The sequence below is a fragment of the Giraffa tippelskirchi genome, chromosome 7, assembly GCF_054371585.1.
Source record: "Giraffa tippelskirchi isolate mGirTip1 chromosome 7, T2T-mGirTip1v1.2.pri, whole genome shotgun sequence".
NCBI lineage: Eukaryota > Metazoa > Chordata > Mammalia > Artiodactyla > Giraffidae > Giraffa > Giraffa tippelskirchi.
In genome coordinates this window covers 152,363,154-152,386,656 of record NC_137281.1, presented here as the reverse complement: position 1 = coordinate 152,386,656, position 23,503 = coordinate 152,363,154, and the positions used below count along the sequence as shown (strand labels likewise).

Here is a 23,503-nt window from a genome sequence, read left to right as displayed (position 1 = left end):
CTTTATTCTCCGTGTCCCTCCTCCTCCCCGCTGGAACCAGCTGTTAGTTTGGGCACGCTCTTCTCAGGGCGATGGCAAAGATACAAGAGCACAAACCACTGCAAGCAAACTCATTTCAGTCTTCTGGTTATGTCATTAACGTTTACCTCCTGTAGAGCAATGTGAGTCAAATGGCCAAGTCCACCGTCAAAGGGTGGGGAAAAGTGTTTTGGCAGAGAGAAAGCGTAAAGTCATGGGACAAAGGGCAGGGATACTGCGAGGGGTGACGAATCAGGACGATTACAGTTAAGCTTCCTTAGTGGAGGAGTGGTATGTGTGTGTGGTGGGGGGGCCGGGGGGAGGCGTGAGTTGTGGCCTTTTTCCTGCTTCGAAAAGCTGGTGGAGTCATAGTAGGATCTCAGAGTAACAGGAGGCAGAAAGTGTCTGTCTTCTGGAACCAGCCAGTTCCTTGTAATGTGGAAGTAAACATCAGACTCTCTGCTACTATGACCTAGCCAATGGAATTTTAAAGGAAAGGAATTCCTGCAGGAACTTCAAGCTTGACAGATACAGATATGGCACTGGAATTCCGACAAAAGGCCTCCATTTCCATTCTTGCTCTGTAGTCCACAATGTAGAGGGTATGTGGGGTGGGGTGGGGTGGGGAGTGGGGGTCACTGGGCTTGGCCCTGGATTTCCAGGACGGGCATTGTTTGAGTGGAGCCCTAACTTTACATCACACACATCCCTTTGCCATCGTCACTTTTTGTCTGAGGCAAGGTTTCCATGTAGTCTGAACACTTAGGACCTTTTCCTTTTCGACTGAAATGAAAATGCCTCATGTACAAGTTGTGAGTCCAGTTTTATTTGGGGACCTTACCTTAGCGGAGATAGCCTCTCAGATATTTCTAAGGAGCTGCTCTGAAGAGGTCAGGGAGGAGCCAGAATATATATAAATATATATATATATTTTTTACTGTGTATTCAAACATCCAGTGATGACTGCTAATCACAAAGAACAGACATCTCAAGTTAATGATTTTAACTTAATGATTTTAGTGCTTTTCTATGTATGGCAAGATGCAGGAATCCGGGAGTCACTGAATTTTTTACTTCTGTGTGGATCTTATCTAGGGGCTGGTATACCCAAAGCCCAGAATTCTTCCTGTTTTACTCTACCCTGAATTCCCCTCAGGCACACTGTTGGTGGATGACAGTGGTCACCGGTTATTTGATCCTTATAAAACTGGAAAGGTGGGTAACATTCTTTTCTTTATATCCCTAAACCTTGCTCTAGCAATGCAGTGGTTAAATGAGATTTGGGTGAGGACCCTTCCTTGATGGTGCATTTTCCCTGATGAGTTCTGTGCAAGACTTGTACCTGTGCGTCTGGCTGAGATAGGAAGCCAGGGTTCTGCAAGATGATTGAGGTTCTCAGGACAGAGACCCTGTTTTACAGGGTGGTTGTTGTTTAGTCCCTCAGTCATGTCTGACTCTTTGTGACCCCATGGACTGTAGCTCACCAGACTCCTCTCTCCATTGGATTTATCAGGAAAGAATACTGGAGTGGGTTGACAGACATTTCCTTCTCCAGAGGATCTTCCCAACCCAGGAATCAAACTCGTGTCTCTCTCCTCCATTAGCAGGCAGGTTCTTTACAACTGAGCCACCTGGGGACCCTGTTTTACAGTGTTGCTAAGCGTAATAACAGAGTACTTTATTTCCAGGACTGCTGCTGATCCGTGTGTCTTTGGATCTATGTGGTGTATCAAATTTACCTCTGAGGAAATTGAGGTACAAAGGTTTGTGTAACTTCCCTGAGACCACGTCTTACTAGCCAGCCAAGATTAGTAACCCGTCTTCTTGGTTTTCCAGCTTTTGCTTGGTTTTTCGATGCTGCCTTGTTTCACAAAAATACATATGAGGATATCATTACCTACAGAGTTTATCCTCCTAAGAAACCCTGCCCTTCTGGTATTTATGGTCCATGGGAAACAAAGACGTCTAGTAGGAAGGTATTCAATGACGTGAGATTTCACACCACAAGTTTAGAGAAAGTAAGCTGGAGTAGAGGTCATTTTTGTATTGTATTTCCTGAGGTTTCTTTGTTACTCTCTTGACCCCAGAAATAAATTGAGGTGAGGGCTGTTTACAGGATGCTCTCAGGGTCCTTAGGACGGTGTTTCTGTTTATTTTCTGAGCCCTCACCTGCTATTTCTGTTCCCTGGTGACAGCTCAGCAACTGCTTGCGATGTTCTCTGACAAATAGTTTCTATTCTATCTGGACAACTGATTTGAGTAAATAACTCATTTAAACTAATGCTTTTTAGGAGGCATTATGTGATTGAAATGTGCCTTGCTACTGGTATTTTTGTCAAAGTAACACATGTAAACTATCAAAGAATTGCAGTCGTCTCAAATATATAGGGTCTGCTACAACTAATGTTCAAGCTAGTTTCTTGGGTAGATTGTTTCCATTCCAGTGATGACTTTGCTGAAAACGGGTGTCTCTCTTGTAATCCTGATGCTGCAGAGTATATTGTTCTTTGAGCAGTGATTTAATATCCTGCTCCCCCCGCTTGCTTAACGCCAAGGGCCATGTCTGTATGGTTTCCCAGTGAAAACCTAGGAACCAGCCTAACCAGAATCAAAAGAAATGGCTGTTCGATAAATGAATGGGTGAGTGAATGTTAAGACTGACATCCAGCTCCTAGAAAACTTTAGGATTCGTTCCAGGTGTTTCTGCCCTTGGAAAGGGACAGCAAAGGGTTAATGTGCTTTTTGGTAGCAGGTGGGATTTGGATATGGATCTCTGCAGAGCTGCTGGAATCACATTCTTTCTGCTACTATAGCAACAGGTTGAGAATTCTGCTGGGCATTGTCTTCTGCCTACATTGGAGATGGCTGAGTGCAGGCGACTTCATTGTCTGGGGGGGACAACGGTTTTGTCTTTTTTTCTCTGGGATGTTTCAGTGAAGCAGCTTTTTGGCAGAGACAAAGAGGCCACACAAAGCAGGGGCTGAGAATCACGGAAAGGCAGAGAGAGATTTTGTTTTGATTGGAGCAACGGTTCCAATCTCTTGTCCCTTGAAGAGGTGTGAGGCAGGGGGAAGAATTGAGGTTTAATCTCTAGTCAGTAGAATCTGTTTTTCCTTTTTCAATGAGACCTCTGTCCTGAGAGCGATCCTCAAGCCAATCAGGAAAGATAAGTGGTGGCGTTCGTTCTCCCGGAGAGGAAGGGAAACAGGGAATCTGCTGAGAAAGGTGCTTAGGTGGTGTTGACTTCCTAGGAGGCTTCGCGGGCACCTGAAAAATGCCCTGAGTGTCACTCAGGGATGATGCTTGTCATCTGGGGGTGGGGGGTGGGGGGATCTGAGTTTAGGGCTAATTGTAGTTCTCGCTGGGCTGATAGACGAAATCTTTAGACCTTAACTATCACTTCAAATTGATTTATCACATCGCCACACTGCTGTTACCACTGTTCTCACTCCTACCCCTTGTTTGCACTTTGCATGCAGATGGGGGTGTCTGCCTGGCTCACTCTTTGTTCCTGATTTACAAATACCTTTTGGTCAAAAAAACAAAAAACAAAAAAAACCAGCCGCATATCAAGTCAAGTCGTTCTTCAGAAGCAGCTCCGAGTCCTTCTTTATTAAAAGCTTAAAAACCTTTTGTCCCCAACCCACTACATCTCTCTTTAGTCGTTAAGTCGTGTCTGACTCTTGCGACCGCATGAATTGTAACCTGCCAGGCTCCTCTGTCCATGGGATTCTCCAGGCAAGAATACTGGAGTGGGTTGCCATTTCCTTCTCCAGAGGAACCCCCTACATACCATTTGAATGTGGGATAAGCCCTTGATCTTTACATCTCAGAGTCCTGGCCATCACTGCGTTTTGCTTCCCTGATAGCTCAGTTGGTAGAGAATCTGCCTGCAATGCAGGAGACCCCAGTTCAATTCCTGGGTCAGGAAGATCTGCTGGAGAAGGAATAGGCTACCCACTCCAGTATTCTTGGGCTTCCCTGGTGGCTCAGCTGGTAAAGAATCCGCCCGCAATGCGGGAGACCTGGGTTCGATCCCTGGATTGGGAAGATCCCCTGGAGAAGGGAAAGGCTACCCAGTCCAGTAGCTTTTAAGTCCTTTGTGGCCACTGAAACTGCTGTTCTTGTTGCTGTAGTCACAGGGTGCTCCAGGGAGCTCCGGGCTGGGAACCAGGAGCCTGGGGTCTTGTCCTGGCTGGAGTGGCCGTGGGCAGCTAATACAGGGATTTTAACTCTGTTACATGTAAAGTAAAAGATTTGGACGACATTCCTAAGATTTCTTTCATGTCTCTCCCACATACGAAGTGGTACTGCGGTTGTTTTAGAAGTAGAAAAGCCCTTCGCTCTGTTGACTGTCTTATAACTTACAACTCTATTAACTCCTTCTCAGACCTTAGCTTTCTCTTTCACTATCACTGACCCCCAGACCAGATCAGGACCGGGGCACATGTTCCCTGATAGTATGTTCTTTTCTTTCATCATGCTTACTGTGGTTTGTAATTATCTATTTATTTATTTTTCTCATTTAATTTTCTTTCTTGGCATGAGCCTGAGGGCTCTCTGAGGCATGTACCCCTACGTTTTGTTCACTGCTGGTTCTGCATGTGGAAGCTGCTCAGGAAATACTGTTGTGTGGCTGACTTAGGTTCCATGGAGGGTGCAAAGTGATTGTATCACAGTATCTGCCCTCAAGGGTCTTCAGATTTGCTCTTGCTTTTTCTCTTCTCTAGCATTACCCCAGTCTACACCCAAAATATGCTGTAAGAAATGAAAACCAAACAAAAAATCCTGGGTTCTTGTCACTGATCTGTGTATTCATTCAATAGACTTTATTTTTCCTCGATTGGACCAATTAGTCTCTCGTGTCAGAATCCATGAAATGAACCAAGACTCTGGAAGGAGATTTTAGAAGATAGTATATAGAATGGAGGGCTTCCTTGGTGGCTCAGCGGTCAAGAATATGCCTGCCATTACAGGAGACACAAGTTCGATCCCTGGATCAGAAAGATCCCCTGGAGAAGGAAATGCCAATCCACTCTGGTATTCTTGTCTGGAAAATTTCATGGACAGAGGAGCCTAGAAGGCTACAGTCCACGGGGTTGCAAAGAGTCAGACATGACTTAGTTACTAAACAACAACAACAGTATAGAATGGAAGTGGTGGACAAAAAAAAAAAGGAAAGAAAGAGAGGGAGGGAGAAAGAGATGAAGAGGAAGAGGAGGCAGAGACCAGAAGAGCAGTGAAAACCTGAGCTTGTCTTTTTAATTAATTTGCTGGTAAGTGTTCTCCTTTTTTGACTGCCAGGCTTTACAAGCAAAGACATGTTTCTTCAATAGAATTCTTACCCAAAGTGTTGAGTCATGGTATGGAGAGTTGGCGACAAAAGGTGATTACGAATACACAAAAAGTTGACTGGACTCCAGAAATCTCTTTGCTTTAAACACAAGAAAGTTACTATTTTTCAGAAGGATTGATGGATTCCTGTAAACCCATACAGTTATGATCAATATAGGCCCCTGTGTTGTGAAACAGAACGAGCCAGTACACGATAAAACAGCCAGGAGCAATTTGATTTTAAACAGCAAGCCAGGTCTAGATGACGCCAGGAGGGAAGAGCAAGAATTCCTTAGGTCGGAGGTGTGATGGGTGTTCATCAGTCAGCCAGGTGCAGGAGGCTAGGGGAAGAGATTGAATTAGAAGATGCAGCTCCTTTTGGTCTCACTGAATTTGCAGTTTGTAGGGGAAGGGGCTTAGGGGAGTTTTGCTAATTAAATTTTGGTAGAAAGCATGAAATTAGTAGCTTAGAAAAGCCAAAGCAGCTTCAATTTCTTTTGAGAAGAGGTATATATAGAGAGAATATGGGCAGGTGAAGGCAGGTAAAGTTCCTCCCCGGTTCTGCGCCTAGAGGCCCCTTTACTGGCAGACGACAGCCTTTGCCTGCATGGCTGCACTGCCTCCCTTTCTCCCCAACGCCCGGGCATAGACGCTGTCAACAAGCTGTGTTGTGCTTGGTCCAGTTGGGAGCGTGAACCCCAACCAGACTGTATTCCTCCCAAAGCCGTTTCAGGAAGAGAGGAAGGACTAAACCATCACAGAATCTCTCTTGTCCACGGAGAGGAAGGAACGCCAGCCAAGAATGCAAGGTGTGCCTGTGGGCTGTGTGCCTGCACCGCATAAATCACACGCACACACACCACACACCACACACACATACCCCCCCCACACACGCACACACACACCCCACCCCCCACACACATACACACACACCCCACACACACACCCCACAGCACACACACACACACACCACACACACATACACACACCCCCCACAGCACACATATACACAGACACACCACACATACACCACACACACACACCACACACACCCCACAGCACACACACACACACACACACACACACACCACACACATACACATACCCCCCACAGCACACACACATACACCACACACACACACCACACACACACACACCACACCCCACACACATACCCCACCCCCACACACACACACCACACACCCCCCACACACACCACACACACACACCCCACAGCACACATATACACAGATACACCACACACACACCACACACACCCCACAGTGCACACACACACACCACACACACATACACATACCCCCCACAGCATACACACACACCACACACACACCACACACACACCACACACACACACACATACCCCCCACAGCACACACACACACACCACACACACACCACATACACCACACACACACCATACACACATACACATACCACCCACAGCACACGCACACACACCACACACACACCACATACACCACACACACACCATTCGCACATACAAATATCACCCACAGCACATGCACACACACCACACACACACCACATACACCACACATATCCCACACACCACACACACACACCACATACACACCCCACAGCACACATACACATACCACACACACATCCCACACACCACACACACACACCACACACACACCACACACACAGTGCGCGCGCACACACACACACACACCACACACATACACACACACACATACCACACACACCCCACAGCACACACACATATCCCACACAGCGCGCACACACACACACACACACCACACACATCCCACACAGCACACACACACACATACACACACACCACACACATCCCCCACACACATACACACACATCCCACACCCCACACACACACACACACCCCACACACATACACATACACACACATCCCACACACCACACACACACCACACACAGTACACACACACACACCCCACATACACACACACACACCACACATACACCCCACACACACCCCCCACACACATACACACCCCACACACACCACAACCACACACACACACCACACAGCACACACACACACACACACACACACCCCACAGCACGCACGCACACACGTCACACACCACACACACACACACACCACACACCACACACATACACACACACCACACACACACACCACACACACCCCACACACACCACAGCACACACACACACACATCCCACACACCACACACACACCCACACACACACCCACACACACACACACACACCACAACCACACACACACACACACACCACACACACACACATCCACTTTCCTTGTTCACAGACTTAGGCAGAGACAGTATGGTATGCTGCTGCTGCTGCTAAGTCTCTTCAGTCGTGTCCGACTCTGTGTGACCCTATAGACCGCAGCCCACCAGGCTCTGCCATCACTGGGATGCTCCAGGCAAGAACACTGGAGTGGGTTGCCATTTCCTTCTCCAATGCATGAAAGTGAAAAGTGAAAGTGAAGTCACTCAGTCGTGTCCAACTCTTCACGACCCCATGGACTGCAGCCTACCAGGCTCCTCCGTCCATGGGATTTTCCAGGCAAGAGTACTGGAATGGGGTGCCATTGCCTTCTCTGTATGGTATGCTGTGCTGGCCAAAAACCAGGAAATAACTGTGTTGGGGTAAAACGCAGCCAAGCCATAAGGCTCTTATGTCTCCCTGGGCAATATAAATTGCCTGCTCCTTTATTTACAAGAATAGACACAGCAAAGATAATCTGTGGGGATAGGGTACTTTCCTATTTGATGTCTCCTGGCCAGTTTGTTTCAGAGAAGGTCAGCTATAAGCAATCTCTTGGGTTTCCTGTGATTTGCATTTTTTGTTTTTTTTTAGAGCTGTCAAGAACAATTACCACTTTAACAAAATTTTCTTTAAAAAAAGAGTATTTATTTATTTATTTGGCTGCATCACATCTTCATTGGAGCACAGAGGATCTTCCTTGCGGCCTGCAGGCTCTCTAGCTGTGGTTTGCCGGCTCAGTTGTTGCTGCGTGCACAAGCTTAGTTGCTCCTCAGCATGTGGGATTTTAGTTCCCCAACCAGGGATCGAACCCACGTTCCCCACATTAGAAGGCAGATTCTTAGCCCCTGGACCACCAGGGAAGTCCTGACAAAATTCTTTACAAATGTTTTCAGCTTCTCTTAAATCTCAGCTCGGTCACTTCCTAACTAGACGCATGGGCGTGTTATTCAGCCTTTCTGTGCTTCTTTTCTTCCTCTTTATGTGGTATTAGTAACAGCATCACCCTCATAGGATTCGTGTGAGAAGCAAAGAAGACCAACCTGAAAAAGCTTTTTCACAGTGCCTGGCACATGGTAAAAATTTTAAAATTATCATTTTTTTAATTCCAGTAAGAGATATTTCAGCATTTTCTCCTTTGCCCTTCCAGAATTAGAAACAGCTCTTGATATTTGGTTCTTCTGAGTATCAGGGTTTTTATTCCAGTTTTGTGGAGGGTGGTGGGAGGAAAGGAGAGCAGAGGCCATTGACCATTGCTTTATGCACACTTGCTGTTCAACCCAACACACGGGCTTATGCCCAACACATAACAAGCCCTGTAGGAGTATCAGTGGCACCAGTTGACTTGATCATGGATGACAGAGCTAGTCGTTTAACCATTTCATGTTCAGAGGCACTTTTAAAAAGTTTAAGGGTAGATCCAGTATCGACCTTCCTGAGCCATCTAATCTCTCAGGACTTGAGAGAAAAGGATGTGAATAACTGGACCAGGAAAAAAGGCACAGAAGGAAGGAAACAGGAGATGTCCTGTTCATCTCCATTGTGAAAGAGCTGTCAACACAATTGGATTGAGTAGCATTAGCATGGCCAGGACCCTGAGCCTTCATAGCCCTAGTTTCCTGGCCCACAAAATAGGGGTGATAATCAAACATATAATAAGATTTTATATGTATATATATATATACACACACACATACATACACTTACTTATACATACATTTAGCTCATGGATTTAAGACCAGGTATTAATAAGTACTCAGTAAATGTTAGCCACAATTAGCTCATGAACAACACCTGGATACTTAGCTATTTAGAGGCCAATTAGACTTCTGGTGGCTCAGAAGGTAAATAATCTGCCTGCATTGCAAGAGATCCAGGTTCGATTCCTGGGTCGGGAAGATCCCCTGGAGCAGGGCATGGCAACCCACTGCAGTATTCTTGGCTGGAGAATTCCGTGGACAGATGAGCCTGGCGGGCTACAGTCCATGGGGTCGCAAAGAGTCGGACACAACTGAGTGAATAACACTAACTAACTAACTGGATTTCTCAGTCCTGTATAACTTAAACGTCACCACCTGCCCCTGAGGCTGCCATTACTCACCTGTTGACCATGGAGATGCACTGTCTGCAGCTCTGGTTAGTCTTGACAGTTCTTAAATTGAAATTAAATGACCCATTTTGAGAGTTCAGAACTATTTTCCGATCATTGCCACAGACGAGAGAGAAAGAGCGTGTGACAAGCAGGCACGTGATATGGTAAGCAGACAGCTCCCTGTTAACGATGCAGGATGGCACTGTGTATATTTCTGTCTTTCACATGAATTCACAGTTTATCATGTCTTTTATTTGCAGTCTCATCAAAGCAATGTCATATCCTTCATTCTAGTGGAAGTGAGGTGGCTTACCCTGTTTTCTTTCACAATAAAAAGGTAAAAGAATGGAGATGAATTATAGGGTTTTAAAGACAAGAAATTCTAGATCATCTAACGCAGTCCCTTCACTCATAGGTGTGGAGATTGAGGCCCGTGGGTACTAGATGAATTCTCTGAGTGGCCGAAGGACAGGTCTTCCGCCCCAATTCAGGCCCTGAATATGGGGCCTCTTGGTTTATTGCTCTTCCAGAGTGACGGTGGACATTTGAGTCATCATTTTGAAATGTGCATGTGGTCATCACTGTGGGGGATTCGCAAACAAAACAGCAACACCTGTGACCCAGTCTCCTCCTGTCCTTGGCACAGTATCCCTGACCCTCCGAAGGAAATGCACATTGTCTGTTATGTGACAGTGGCAGGGACGACAACGTGAACAGCTCCTGTTTTTCCCTCCGAAGGGTATCTCCTCCATAGACTCTGTGCCTGTAGGTACAGCCGTGATCTGAGAAGATCCAGATCCCTGAGCTCCAAACACGGTCCAGGGGGTTGACTGAAAGCACACTTCACAGTGCAATGCCGTTCTCCAGCTCTGCACCTCCAGGAAAGGCTCAGATCCGCAGAGCATGAGACCCAGAAATGTATGGATAGCTTTATAATTGATTAAGTGATTGTTTAAAAAATTCTCTTAAGTAAAATTTACATATATCTATGTAAATAACCAAAAAGGTATAGAGATTGTATTTTGAGAAAATATACATTCAGGCTGTGATAGCTCAAACCAAGATTCAGCAAGTTCTAGGATTATCCAGACTAGACCTAATTTTTCCCTGAACATCCAGATTATGATCTTCCTAATAGTTCAGAATCCAAATATTTAGCATCTCTTTTTTCATTTGTTTAAAACCAATAATAGTAATAACTGTTACTTATTAAGCAACTGCTATGTGCCAGACACTATAATGAACGCTTTTCATGACCTCTCATTTAATTTGCTCGGGAACGTGAGGTAGGTATGAGTTGTCTCATTTTATGGATAAGGACACTGAGGCTCCAGGGGTAAGGTAACAATTTTGTGGCTGTTTTGATGACTGATTTCTATTCCTGTCGAAACTAGGCTGAGTAAAGTTTTAGGCAAACATAAGGAAAGGTCGCTCAGCCCGTTGCTGAATCAAATAAAGCTTTCGTTTTAGAAGATCAGCCTGTTCTACCTGGCAAGCACTACCGTAGAAACCAGCCCTTCGGAATTTTGAAATTCTGATTCTTGCCTGTCTAAGGAGGGTTTTTTGCCCTGAATCCTCCCAGAGTCTCTCTGAGTACATGTCTATGGGGAAAACATAGACAAATGTCTCTAGGTAAATCTGATTGTCCCTTGAGAACGTCTGTTTCCTCCATCAGTTCTTTCATTTGTCCCTGCCCCGAAGTCACCCTGTCTTCACGGCCCCCTTCACCTCCCATGGGTTGTTAGCGATGAAGTCAGAGCGTGAGTGGCTAGGCCTTGTCAAACACCAGGAAGCACACCTGTGAATAAATACCCCAGCTGTGGTAGTACATGGCCTCTGTGATTGTGTTCTGTAAGCCCAAGGGTTCTTTTAAAAATCATTTCTGGGTCTGAGCTCCATTCCATAAATCCAGAGACGGTTTAAGTCTTGACACTCACAAATGACTATGCTAATGTGTAAAACTCATACACTTCTGTTCGGGAAGTTCTTCCAGAATCAATTTACATTCCACAGGCAAAAGTCATTCTTCTTCCTTAGTTGTAATAATAAAAGCTAAAGCTGTAATAGCTTCAGTTGCATCATCTCATTTACCAGTCACACCCATCAATCACATAGACTGTTAGTCCCTTCTTTTTTTAAAAAATTGACATATCATTGATTTACAACATTATATTATTTTCAGGTGTACAACATAGGGTTTCAGTATTTTTATAGTTTATACTCCATCTAAAGTTACTAAAAAAATAGTGGCTATATATCCCTATGCTATAGAGTATATCCTTGTTCCATGTTAGTCCCTTCTTAAGCGTAAGGGAATTGAGGCTCAAATAGGCTGTTTTGTTTTCAAGATCATAGCAGCAAGTATCAGAATCCAGATTTCTCTAAAAGTCAGTACTCTTAACTACTATATTGTATTATCTCTCTCTTTTTTTTTTTTTAAAAAAGAGATTTATAGAAATTTACTTATCAGCTTTCACTCCAAGTGAGTTTTGATTGTCTTGCAAAATCAAACCCAGTTGACCGTGAGTAATAAAGGTTTGCCAGCTCTTGGGTCATGCTGAAGACAACACCACAGCTTCTGAAAACACTTCCAGAAGACGCAACCCGCAACACCTAATGTTATAATTGCATCAGTGCAGTGCATGTATGGCTCACTGTCTTTGGGGCTTCCCAGGTGGCACTAGTGGTAAAGAACCTGCCTGCCAATGCAGGAGACGGAAGAGACATGGGTTCGATTCCTGGGTTGGGAAGATCCGCTGGAGAAGAGCATGCCAACCCACTCCAGTACTCTTGTCTGGAGAATCCTGTGGACAGAGAAGCCTAACGGACTGCGGTCCGTAGGGTCACAAAGAGTCAGACACGGCTAAAGTGACTTAGCATGCAGGATGCTTGTACCATCTTAGATTTATTTGGAGTTGTAACTTCTGTTTCTTTTTTTTTTTTATCTCGTTAATGCTGGCCTGTGTTCCTATTTTGTGAAACGTGAAGGGTCTAAGAGAGCAATCTTTGAGACGATTCCCCAGACACCCTTCCAGTAATAACAGTATTCCTGTAGATTGGCTTTTCAGGATAAATTTGATTTTTAGAAGTGCTCCTTATTTAAACAATATTCCACCCAAAGTAAGTATTGTTTGCTCTTACATTTAAATTATCAGTGCTCGTTATTATAGCTACCAGTAGAAAAGATAACAATTATCATGCTTAGACACAGCTGCAGAGCAGCCTTTGCTCGATAATTTAAGGGGTTCATGCCCTATTGTACCTTTTTATTGTCAGCTTTATTGGAGGACATCCAGTTTTAGCTAGATTTCCCCTTCTTCACTTCCCTAAGAGCCAATGTGTTGAAAATGCCATTGTTTTTCCTATCGTGGTGAGTGTCAAGGCAGAGCCAGTTCTGGGATGTCAGGAAGCTCATAGTCTTCTAAAATTATACCGAAACTGGGATTTCCCTGGTGGTCCAGTGGCTAAGACTCTCCCAATGCATGGGGCCCGGGTTTGATCCCTGGTAGAGGAACTAGATCCCACATGCTGCAGCTGAGACCTGGTGCAGCCAAATAACTAAATATTTTCAAAAAGTTATGAGAAGTTATACTGAAATCATGAAAGTGTGTGTGAATGGTCAAGTTATGCTTCAGTGCTTAGTGTCATATATAAAAATAGAGAAAAAAATATCAATATAGACAAAATAAAAGAAGGAATCAGTAGGATTTTTTGGTTGCAAGCAACAGAAGTAGATTCTGGCTACTTAGAAATAAAAAAGGAGAGTTTATTGAAAAGATATGGGGAAAGAAAATGTGTTCACAGAATTGAAAGGAAGATTGAGAAATCAAGCTGAAAAGCCAGACACAAAAAGGGCAGCAGCTGGAACAGTGTTTGGGTCTCTGGAAAGGATTTGCAGATGTTTCTTCCTGTGCTACCATCACGATGAATGAATGACAACCATTTTCAATTTTATTTTCAAAAAAGAGTTAAATTTCAGTGAAAGAATTTTACAATGGCTTAGCTTGATTTGCGTGGCTATAGGAAAGAAATGGACCTTTACTGACAGTCCTACCAGTGAATCTAATGAGACAGTCCCTAAAAAATGCATCTTAGAGACTTCCCTGATGATCCAGTAGTTAAGACTCTGCTTCCACTGCAGAGGGCATGGCTTTGATCCCTGGTTGGGCAACTAAGATCCTGCATGCCATGTGGCATGGCCCAAAAAAAAAGCATCTTAAACAAGATTCAAAAGTACTAACTATAAAGGAAAAAAAGCCTGATAAATTAAACTACATTAATATAAAGACTGTCAATCAATAGACACTGGTAAAAGAGATAAAGGTAAGCTACAGAGTGGAAGAGGGTATTTACAATAGATATATCTGACAAAGAACTCATATCTAGGATATATAAAGAACTTCTACAAATCACCTTCTACAAAGCCGCAGATCACTCAGTGGGCAAAAGCCTTGAAAAGCTATTTCACAAAACAGGATATCCAAATGGCCAATGAACACATGAAAACTTGTATCACCTCATTAGTCATCAGTGAAAGGCCAAGTAAAGCCACAATGTGACATCATGACACACCCACCAGCATAGCTAAACTGAAAATACTAGTATCAGTGGCAAAGGTGTAGAGCAACCAGAACTCTCAGACACTGTGAATGAGAATGTCAGTTGGTGTGGTCACCTTGCATACCTAAAGACAGAAGAAGAATTCCATTCTTGGATACATATGCTAAAAAGGCATATATGTACCAAAAGTCATGTATGGGAATGTTCATAAAAGCACTAGCTTTAGTTAGTAAATTTAGACTCTATTAGCTGTCCATTAACACCAGAATGGGTAAATTATGTCATATTCATGCAATTAAATACATCACAGAAATACAAATTAATATTTGTATAAAACCAGGTGCAGCAAAATGAATGAATCTCATGATTATAAAGAGACGTACTGTATAATTCAATTATATAGTTACAGGTAAACTAATGCATTTTCTAGAATTAAAATTAAAAACAGGTGAACTCCTAATGTGTTAGGAGTCAGGACAGTGGGTAACCTGGGGGTGACTGAGGTGGGTCATGAAGGGGTCTTCTGGACTGCTGACCACCTTGTCTCTTGATCTGGGTGTGAATTACCCAGATGCCTTCACTTTGTGAAAACTTGCGGAACTTTAAGTGTGTAATTTATGCAGTTTTCTTTCTAAATTGTTTATTAAACAGTTTATGAAAAGGGACCAGGATAATGAAAGGCCTCCAGTCCATGTGTGCTCTGGAGTAAAGATGCCTGAGTTTGAACCTTACTCCACCCCCCCAACCCCCCACCCCCGTGTGACCTTGGCCGGTCACTTCTTTGTACCTCAGTTTTGTCATTCATCAAAGGGAGATACTTGCAATACCTACTTTATTGGGTTATTGGGAGGATTAAATGAGACCAGATAAAGTGCTGAAAACAGTGTCAGATGTACAGACAATAACTGTTAGGTACATAGATTGTGGAGTAATTGCTCCATACCAAAAAAGACTTCCCTTGTGGCTCAGCTTTAAGGAATCTGCCTGCAATGTGTGAGACCTGGGTTGGATCCCTGGGTTGGGAAGATCCCCTGGAGGAGGGAGCAGCTACCCACTCCAGTATTCCGGCCTGGAGAATTCCATGGACTGTATCATCCATGGGGTCGCAAAGAGTCGGACACAACTTGAGCGACTTTCACTTTCAAATGTGTTAGGGGGAATGTCGAAAACGACTGAAGCGACTTAGCAGCAAGAAGCATAAAAACGCTGGCCTCGAGGAGTTTATAGTAGTAATTAAAAAAGAAAAAGTGTGTAAAAGAATAAATAGTTGACACTGCAAGGGAGTATTGGGAAATTCCAGATGGGGGGTACACATTAGAAAAGCCTAAGGATTCACTGGAAGAAGAGATCGTCGTAGAGTTTTCTGGGTGAAACTCACTGAGTGCTGAGGGTGGCTGCCGTTGAAGGGGGAGTGAAAAGAAAGGAGTGCAGGTGACTTGTTTACTATTTGAGTGTTGGTTACACGGATGAGCTCAGTTTGTGAAAATTTTTGGAGTAGTACACGCCTGTGCACCTTTCTGTACGTGTGCTCTCCTTCAAGTATATGCAAAGGGCATTGGTTTTGAAACCTGGTGGATATTTGACCTCAAGCAAGTTACTTAACCTCTGTGAATTTCATTTTCTTCACCTATGGGTGCTAAGTTGCTTCAGTCGTGTCCAACTCTGTGACCCCATGGACTGCAGCCCACCAGGCTCCTCTGTCCATGGGATTCTCCAGGCAAGAACACTAGAGTGGGTTGCTGTGCCCTCCTCCAGGGGATCTTCACCTATAAGCTAGGACTGTTAACCTCCCAAAGGGTTGTCATGAGGATTTGGGAGCAGATTATGTGCGATACCTATTCCGTGGGGGAATGGCAAAATATTTCATATCCCTGATCTGTTCCCTAGGGCAGAGGCTACATTTCCTGCATTAAGATTTGGGGCCTCCATCTGGGGTTTATTGTTTTGTTGGGGGAATGACCTCATGTCATTGTTGTCGTGAATGGAACCTGTCAGAGTGTGCCAGAGTGGTGGTGCAGTGACTCAGCTCCTGGGACAAAGGGCACGTCTGCTTATCAGACCAACTGCTTGACAGGTGCCCCTCCCCATGCTGGTGTCCTTTTCCTGTGTTTAGTCGCAGCCACACCTGCAACTGGGAGGGTAGCGCCTGGTCCAGGAACTGTCTACTGAGTGCTTGCTGGGTACCAGGCGTTCCAGCAGACTCTGATGGAGCATGCAATAGAGGCTAAAAACGGGGCGAAATGGTACCTCATTGTGGTTTTGAGTTGCATTTCTCTAATAATGAGTGATGTTGAGCATCTTTTCATGTGTTTGTTAGCCATCTGTATGTCTTGTTTGGAGAAATGTCTGTTTAGTTCTTTGGCCCATTTTTTGATTGGGTCGTTTATTTTTCTGGAATTCAGCTGCAGGAGTTGCTTGTATATTTTTGAGATTAATTGTTTGTCTGTTGCTTCATTTGCTATTATTTTCTCCCATTCTGAAGGCTGTCTTTTCACCTTGCTTATAGTTTCCTTTGTTGTGCAAAAGCTACCATTTCACACCAGTCAGAATGGCTGCTATCCAAAAGTCTACAAGCAATAAATGCTGGAGAGGGTGTGGAGAAAAGGGAACCCTCTTACACTGTTGGTGGGAATGCAAACTAGTACAGCCACTATGGAGAACAGTGTGGAGATTCCTCAAAAAACCGGGAATAGAACTGCCATATGACCCAGCAATCCCACTGCTGGGCATACACACCGAGGAAACCAGAATTGAAAGAGACGCGTGTACCCTAATGTTCATCGCAGCACTGTTTACAATAGCCAGGACATGGAAACAACCTAGATGTCCATCAGCAGACGAATGGATAAGGAAGCTGTGGTACATATACACAATGGAATATTACTCAGCCATTAAAAAAAATACATTTGAATCGGTTCTATTGAGATGGATGAAACTGGAGCCCATAATACAGAGTGAAGTAAGCCAGAAAGAAAAACACCAATACAGTATACTAATGCATATATATGGAATTTGAAAAATGGTAATGATAACCCTCTATGTGAGACAGAATAAGAGACACAGATGCATACAACAGTCTTATGGACTATGAGGGAGAAGGTGAGGGTGGGACGTTCTGGGAGAATAGCATTGAAACATGTATATTATCATATGTGAAACAGAACACCATTCCATGTTCGATGCATGGGACAGATGCTCGGGGCTGGGGCAATGGGATGGCCCAGGGGGATGGGATGGGGAGGGGGGTGGGAGGGGGGTTTGGGATGGGGAACCCGTGTAGGCCCATGGCTGATTCGTGTCAATGTATGGCAAAAACTACTACAATATTGTAAAGTAATTAGCCCCCAACTAAAATAAATAAATTTATTAAAAAAAAAAAAAAACGGGGCGAAAAGTGCAATAAAACAAAGCAGAGGCCTTGCCTGCAAATAGTTTATAGTCTGGTAACAAGATGTACATGTCTTTTGAACGCTTTTCTTCCCTTCTCTTCTGGTATCCTCTACTCACCTAGTGCATATTCTCGTATTTTCATTCTCATCATCTCTCTCTCTCTCTCACTCACACACACACACACATGCAACCTTCACTCAACTCCATGTACACAGGCTAAAAGCAATTTATCATGGCCTCTATCTACCAAAACAATCAAGACGGCATAGTATTGAATTGGCAAAAAAATTTTTTCAGGTTTTTCCATAACATGTTACAGGAAAACCCAAATAAACTTTTTGGCCAACCCAATATATTTTTTGGCTCCCCCACACTGTGGATGACCATGTGTTCCGTTAGTTACGGTAACAGAAATAGCCATTTACTAGGTGTCCATTACACACAAGGGACTATGCCAGGCTCTTGTCTACATCATTTAACGCTCATGACATCCTCCAGGCATCGTTATCCCACATTATAGGTGAGGAACCTGAGGCTTGGATAGCTTCCATAATTTGCCCGGCATCACCCACAGCCCGTTTGCGGCACAGTGTGAGCCAGCTCTGTCTCTGGGTGCCGGCTCCTGGTAGAGCTGTTCAGGGTTTGCTCAGATGATTAGATCACGCAAACACCCTTCTGCACCAGTTTCTCGGTCAGCTGTGCGCATATGAACCCATGTCGTTAGGAGAGAGGAGGGCGCCGTGGTCAGCTCTCGCTGTCATCATTCTACTTTCACTGGACGTGGCAATAAAGAGCCAGTCAGCCTTGCACACCACTTCAGAGCTCTTTCCTGTAAATGCCTCAGTATTCATCGGCACTTGACAGAGAACGAGATGGTTGGATGGCATCACCGACTCTGGACATGAATTTGAGCAAGCTCCGGGAGACGGTGATGGACAGGGAGCCTGGCGTGCTGCAGTCCATGGAGTCGCAAAGAGTCGGACACGACTGAGCGACTGAACAACAACAACTTAAGGTTTTCAGCTTCAGAAAGTGAATCATTCTTGTATCGAGAGTTGAGACTTTCTGGGAACGACACGCATTTACAGTAGGAGATGTCTGTTAGCAAGATGACTGTCTGTGGTTTGTTCAAAAACTAAAAGCCATTAATACTACGAATCGAGTTCCTTATGTATGTTCTTTGATCTTTACAGGTATTATTTTTAGTTCTCACACAACCTTTCAAATTGTTGGAAACTCACATGTCACACATGGGAATCCTGAGCTGGCATCTTAGCCAGGTGTGCTGCTGCTGCTGCTGCTCAGTCGCTTCAGTCGTGTCTGACTCTCTGCGACCCCATAGATGGCAGCCCGCCAGGCTCCCCCGTCCCTGGGATTCTCTAGGCAAGAATACTGGAGTGGGTTGCCATTTCCTTCTCCATATCCCCCTGTGTGTGTTCTTATCCCCCTGTAGATAAAAGGCAGCGTATGATACGCACTGCTCTAGACCAGTGCGTACAACAGAACCTTCTGAGATGATGGAGATGTTCTGTATCTGCTCTGTCCAACATGGTAGCCACTAGCCACCAGCAGCAATTAAATACTTGAAATATGATTAGTATAATAGAGGAACTGAGTTTTTTTTTTTTTTTATTGTATTTCCTTTTAAGTCACATAAATGTAAACAGCCACAGGTGGCCAAAGGCTGCTGCATTGGTCAGGACAGTTCTAGCCACTTCATCACAGGAAATATCTAGTCCCCATCCCTTTTCAGTTGCCAGGCACTCCACTGTGCAGAAGGGTTCGTTTACTCACCAATCCACCACTGAAGGATGTTTGAGCCCTACCAGCCTTTTGCTGTTATACTCAGTGCTGGAACAAACATCCAGCTGCACAGGCCTATTCATATTTTCCGCCAGTGTGATCTTTAAATAACAATCTTGAGTTCTTCCTCAGGGCCGGAAGGCATTCTGTCTATTGTTACATTATCAACTCAAATATTTGTTTGCCAGTTTGGCTTCAAAGAATTCCACAGAATTATCAGTCATTTCCCATTCTGGTTTCACATAGCACTTTGCATATACCTGTAAGAGCACTTTGTATTGATTTGTAATTGCTTTCACTGCATTGTTGGGCTTCCCTTGTGGCTCAGCTGGTAAAGAATCTGCCTGCAGTGCGGGAGATCTGGGTTCGATCCCTGGGTTGGGAAGATCCCTTGGAGAAGGGAAGGTCTACCCACTCCAATATTCTAGCCTGGAGAATTCCATAGACTGTATAGTCCATGGGGTTGCAAAGAGTTGGACACGACTGAGCGACTTTCACTTTCTTTCACTGCATTGCAGTTGGTTATTTATCTGCCTGCTTTTTCTGCTAGATTCTGAAATTGGAGTATAGACCCTGATGCTGGAAAGGAGTGAAGGCAAAAGAAGAGGGTGGCAGTGGATGAGAAGGTTAGGTAGTAGCATTAGTGATGCAATGGACATGAACTTGAGCAAACTCCGGGAGATGGGGAAGGACAGGGAAGCCTGGCATGCTGCAGTCCATGGGGTTGCCAACAGTCAGACATGACTTAGAGACTGAACAACAGCAGCAAATAGTTGATTTACAATATTGTGGTAGATTCTAGTGTACAGTTACACTCTGAACTTCTTAAAGGTAGTGATAGTGTCTTATTTTTTTCATGACAAGCCCATCACATTACCCAACAGTTTTGTGTAGAGGAAGAACTGGGTTCAGTTTTGCTAACCTTATACACTCAGCACATGCGACACTGCCTGTTTGCAAAAATTATATGCTCAATAAATATTGAATTAATTAGCATAATCTTAGAGATTGCTTTTCATCTATGAATCTTTTTCATTATTAAAATGGCTATAATAGTATCTACTTTATAGGGTTGGTATGAGCATGAATGAATGAATGAAACCAAGGTGAACAATGGTGTGATAATGACTTTTGAGATTCAGATGGTAGTTTAATGATTCATTATGTTTCTGCATGTCTAAATAGTTCGTTTATATTTATTACCGTAGTAGTGTTCTCACATTTTCTAAGCCTTGCTAGTGGATGTGTCATATCTAATTGTTGCTTCATCTCATTGTTGTTGTTGTTCATTGTAGCTTCATCATTAGATACTTCCCTGGTGTCTGATGATGTTGAGCATCTTTTTATGTGTTATATGGCCATTCCTATAGCTTCTTTGATTCCTTTTCGTTACCTTGTTGCAATGCCTAAGGACTCCAGTACAATATTGAATAAAGTAATGAGTTTTTGAAGAAAGCATTCAGCATTCCACCAATATGAAGTTAGCTGGTCTTTTTATGACACATGCCCTTTATCAGATGGAGAAGTTCTCTTTCATTCTTAGCATGCTGAAAGTTTTTATCACTAACGGGTCTTACATTTTACTAGATACTTTTTCTTAATTTATTGAGATGATGTCAGAATATATTCTTGCACAACGCTGTTCTGTGCACATATGGATAACTATCATAATATTCCTGCAAGGTGAAGAGGAGTTGCCTAAGAAGGCAGAAGTCCAGGCTTGTGTATTAAATGATCACCAGATCCTAGTACCATACAGGTTTAGTGTCACATGACAGTTAACTTTTGAACACTTCTGGCTGGAATTTTCAGTTTCTCCTTCATCAGCCTTCATGACAGCACAGATGTCTTCTATTTTGGTGGTGAAGGGGGGACTTTGGATGGTTTTCATTATTTCACTTTTCTGTATTTTGTAAATTTTCTTCAGTGGATATGAATTACTTGTGTTAAAAAAAGTTTTTAAACTTCTATGTAATTAGATTATGGATAGTAAACTTTAGCCTCATTCCTATCAAATCTTTTTGAAATTATATCCAAGTCACCTTCGATTAGTATTGGGTGTTTCCTAAATCTCTGAGAGCAGCACATTCACAAACCATTAGTAACGGATGACTAAACTCTTCTCTGTTGGTTTTTTTTTTTTTTTATCATGTAATTACAGGAGATGCTCATTTTTCCCTCTGTCCCAACGTTGGGTTCCTAGATGAAGTCCCCAGTGCAATTCAGTTCAAAAAGATTTTGAAAAAAAACAAACCACTGCTTATTTTTATTCATTTGGCTACACTGGGTCTTAGTTGCAGCGTACAGGATCTTTAGTTGCAGCATGTGGGATCTAATTCCCTGACCAGGGATTGAACCCAGGTGCCCTGTTTTGGGAGCTCGGAGTCTTACCAACTGGACCACTAGGGAAGTACCTCCCTCCCCCTGCCAAAAGGCTTGTATGTAGCCTCTCTTCTCCAGGAACTTACTGGCCATATTTGGAAAATAAACACAAAGGTCCTGCCTATGGGTGTTGGAATAGGAACTCTGGGCCTTGGGTATTTAATGCTTGGGTATCTAATGACTTCCAGCAGACAAAGTCTGAGTCCAGGATGACTTCACCCAGAGGTGACTCTTTCTAACCTTGGCTTTGAATCCTGGCATCTTTGTGTATCTCTGAAACAGGGAAGCTTTAGAGTCTTGGAGCTTGAGAAGCCTCCCTCAGACCAGACTGAGATTGGCAGCCCTAGAATACAGAACAGGGACCACAGACAAGCTGTTATTTCCAGAGGCTGGGCTTTGTTTTTTATGCAGCAGGAAGTCATTATCTGGAGAGTCACAAATCCTTGAGAGTTCATTTCCATTTCCAGAAAGGGAAGTGTCACCTGCCTGACAGTAGTTAGAGTAGTTTTATCACCAGAGCTGCCAAGCCCCCGAGGAGCCATTGTAAGTCATTGTCCTGTCAAAATAATCACTATTTTCTTTTCTTTCTTAATCATAGGTTCCTGACACAGGAAGTGTTTCTGATTTTTAATCAATACTTAATGTACCTGCATTCATTCCCCTGTGTGGGTCCCTGCAGATTCATCTACTAGTGAATATCAGTTGTTTTCATTGCTTTATGTTGATTGTTAAAATTAAAACTTTTATACTAAGCAAAAAAAAAACCCAAAGAAAACCTCAAAATGAAGAAATTAGTGTACTCTTTGTTTTCCTTTTATTAATAATAATGAAAATAGATTGTATATTGGCAAATCTCTGGCAGTGCAATGGTTAGGACACTGTACTTTCAATGCCTAGGATGTGGGTTCAATCCCTGGTCAGGGAACTGTGATCCCTGCTGCAACATGCTTCTGGATTTAGGTCCTTTGGTTAACTTCTCTCATATATGCAATGAAGAAGCTATTGTTGGGGCCAGTGTGAGAAAAGCAGGAGAGACTCCATCTTGAAGCCTGTCATCCATCTTAAAGACAGGATGTAAACTGGGCCTGAACCCTGCCCAAGAGTGAGGAAACCACTGCTAGTGACAACCAGGTCTCCTGGAGACTTCCCTCCCTACAGGCGACAAACGGAGACTGTAGTGGAAGTCAGGCTGCCCCTGTAAGATTAACCATGGAGACACCCCCACTTGATGTATAATCATTTCCCCCCTCTTTAACCTTAATTGTGTGTTCTCCTAGCACCTACTTGTTGTAAAACTCAGTCATATACAGCAAAGAGGTTGCTAATGTAACCAGCCACGTAGTGGGGGGTATAAAGCTGGGCCTTGCAGAAACATCAGGGTCCTTGTTCAGAACTGACTCCCCTTGGACCCGCTGGTGTAATAAACTGTACTCCATTGTCTGGAGTGTCCTCCAAGGTGTGTTTTGTGACTCTGGATTCCACAACACTGTAACAAGTTACCACGTGTATTTTTTTGTTTGTTTGATTTTCATTTTTCTGGCTGTGCTACGAGGCATGTGGGATCTTCTTTCCCCGACCAGAGATTGAACCGGTGTCCCCTGAAATGGAAGCGACTCAGTCTT

General features: G+C 43.8%; 1 protein-coding gene and 1 long non-coding RNA gene across 12 annotated transcripts in view; both read left to right on the top strand.

The window, feature by feature from the left end:
- The window catches only part of STON2 (stonin 2), a 167,509-nt gene that overhangs the window by 107,764 nt on the left and 36,242 nt on the right, over positions 1-23,503 (top strand). The gene's annotated exons all lie outside the window — the stretch shown is intronic.
- LOC145513667 (uncharacterized) lies at positions 546-3,660 on the top strand. Its single transcript, XR_014059655.1, has 3 exons — positions 546-620; positions 1,114-1,233; positions 1,707-3,660. It is a non-coding gene; the product is annotated as an uncharacterized LOC145513667 (long non-coding RNA).